This window comes from Gekko japonicus, unplaced genomic scaffold, assembly GCF_001447785.1.
Source record: "Gekko japonicus isolate JY-2015 unplaced genomic scaffold, Gekko_japonicus_V1.1 scaffold908, whole genome shotgun sequence".
Classification (NCBI taxonomy): domain Eukaryota; kingdom Metazoa; phylum Chordata; class Lepidosauria; order Squamata; family Gekkonidae; genus Gekko; species Gekko japonicus.
Window position 1 is genome coordinate 726,058 of NW_015172030.1, and position 2,713 is coordinate 728,770.

General features: G+C 55.4%; 1 protein-coding gene across 1 annotated transcript in view; it reads right to left on the reverse strand.

Annotated features, from left to right (window-relative positions):
- Positions 1–1,206, reverse strand: part of KIAA0513 (KIAA0513 ortholog) — a 53,711-nt gene extending 52,505 nt beyond the window's left edge. Inside the window, exon 1 of the mRNA XM_015420610.1 lies at positions 1,145–1,206. The gene's annotated coding sequence lies outside the window, so the exon portion shown is untranslated. The remainder of the gene's footprint in view (positions 1–1,144) is intronic.
- Positions 1,207–2,713: the final 1,507 nt, after the last annotated feature.

A 2,713-nucleotide genomic window follows, 5' to 3' on the forward strand; every position in this document is an offset into this window, starting at 1 on the left:
GCTTGTACCTGAAGAAAACTTGGTCTTAAAGGTGCCACTGGACTGTTTTGGATTGCTCGCTATGGGGGGGGAGAACGTGCAGATCTGTCCTCGCAGAGGAGGGAGAGCTTGTACCTGAAGGCGGGCTGCGGGGGGGGGGAATCTGCAACTTACCTGGCTGCTTCTTGCTCCTCGTGGCCCAATTGAGGGCTGCTGGGAGCAGGGGGCGGGGCTTGTTGCATGTGCCCACCCCCTGGGCTCCTTACTGCCGGAGCTCCGCTCCTGTGCGCTCCCGCAGGGAATATCCTCTGATTATCACTATCTGTTTTTCCCCCTTTTGTTTTCATTTTGGGCAGTCTCGTTTAATGTTAGTAAAAAGCAAACCTGCCTATTTCCCAATAGAAACGTGTGTGTGATATTTGTTTGTGTCTTGCGGCTCTCAAACGTCTGACGTTTATTCTATGTGGTTCTAACATTAAGCAAGCGTGGCCGTCCCTGACGCAGCGGCCGAGGCCTTCTTCCCCTGATGTTGCCTCCTGGCGCTGGGATTCAGAGGATCAGTGCCTCTGAATGTGCAGGTTCCTCGGATCCACCAGGAACCTCTCTAATCCCCTTTTCAAGCTGTTTCTTCCCGTGGCCATCGCCACATCCTCTAGCAGCAAATTCCACATCTGAACCGCCCTCTGTGTAAAGCGGCCTTTCCTCTTGTGCCTCCCGACTCCCAGCTGGGTGAGGCTTGCGCGTGGCGAGCACGGCTTGTATCGGCCCCAACAGGTGGGGGAGGCAGTCTCTACAAAGGCGCCCTACATTCCCACACAGCCCTCATGGCATGAAAAGGGGCAGCTGCCGTCACAGGAATGGAGGACGCTGGGCAGGCGCCGCTGGCAGGGAGGCGATGTACGTGGCGAGCCCCCCTGCGGGCCGCCCGCATGGCCCATCACTCTGCCGCCTGCTCCCCACAGCTGGCCAGAGGCTGTCCTCCTCCTAAGCCCAGGGTCAACCACGCAGGAGTGTGCCCACTCCGAATGCAAACACCACGGGCCTCTCATTTCGCAGGAGGGGAGGCTCTGCAGAGAAATCTGCTGCAGCCACGTCAGAGGAGGGAAATAATACTCCCGGTGACTCACGCTCAGTGACATTTAAACAGGAAAAAAGAAAAGAAAACCTTATCAGGATTCAATGGAGCGGCGCCCGCTTCCTTCTTCCGGGTGGAACCTGAGAGGTGTCCTTTGATCCGCCTCGCAGATAGCTCGCAGGGAGGATAGCTCCCAGGGCCCATGCCTCCCCTGCGTGTTCCACTGCAAAGGGGGAAGGAAGGGAAGGGAAAATTCCACTGAAGGGATAGACACGTCAGAGGAGCCGGGGACCTGCGGAGACACAGGCCAGCGGAGGGGCCGGAGTGACAGCGGCTTATTCTGGGGCCTGCTCATCATCCGCTAAAAAGCAAAGCAGCAGCGAAGGTGGAGGAGAAGGAGAAGGCGGTGGAGGAGGCGGAGGCAATGAAGAAGAAGAGGAGGAGGAGATTGGATTTATACCCCGCCCTTCACTATCCAAAGAAGTCTCAGAGCGGCTTACAAACTCCTTTCCCTTCCCCTCACCACAACAGCCACCCTGTGAGGGAGGTGGGCCTGAGAGAGCTCTTTCGAGGACTGCTCATGAGAGAACAGCTCTGAGAGAACTGTTAGTGACCCAAGGCTACGCAGGCAACTGCATGTGGAGTGGGGAATCAAACCCGGTTCTCCCAGATTAGAGTCCGCACGCCTACCCACTACACCAAACTGGCTCTCTCACCAAACTGCTATACAACACTCCTCCCAAACAAAGCACAGCACGGCATAGTGCTCAACGTGTCAGACTAGGATGCGGGAGACCCAGGTTCGAGTTCCCACTCTGCATCGGAAGCTGGCTGGGTGACCTTGGGCCAGTCGCACACGCTCAGCTTAAACTCCCTCACAGGGCTGTCGTGAGGACCAAATGGAGGAGAAAGAATTATGTAAGCCACCTCGGGTCACCACTGGGGAGAAAAGTGGGGTAAAGGTAAAGGTTCCCTTGCTCGAAAGCCAGTCGAATCTGACTCTAGGGTTGCGGTGCTCATCTCCGTTTCCAAGCCGAAGAGCCAGCGCTGTCCGAAGACGTTTCCGTGGTCATGTGGCGGGCATGACTAAACACCAAGGTGCACGGGGCGCTGGTACCTTGCCCCCAAAGTGGTACCTATTTATCTACTTGCAATTTCTTGCTTTCGAACTGCTAGGTTTGCAGGAGCTGGAACTAGAGACGGGAGCTCACTCCGTCATGCGGCACCCGGGTCTCGAACTGCTGAACTACCGACCTTCCACAACCTGCAGTTCAGCGTCTTAACCACTTGAGCCACCGTATAAACCGAAAGGTGGGGTAGAGATGAACAAATAAATCGAAGAAAAATTGCAAAGAGCAAGTCCGAACACCGCCCATTTCCCACTCCAACAGTCCCAGTGTCATTCCTGCCAGCCCTTACGAGATGGGAGCTCTCTGTCCTTTCTTTGCTCATGGCACTCCCAGCTTGTGGCAAACTTATTCTGTTCTGGCAGCAGGGTGCCTGCGGTAGAATTACAAGCTGGCTTAGAGCCCACGGATTCCTGTGTATCTTCCGCTGGTCTTTGGACAAAGGTTTCAATGGCTGTTAATTAAAAGAAAATGGCACCCGCTTCAACCCAGGTCTGACATGTGAACACAAGCAATGCTACACAACACAACG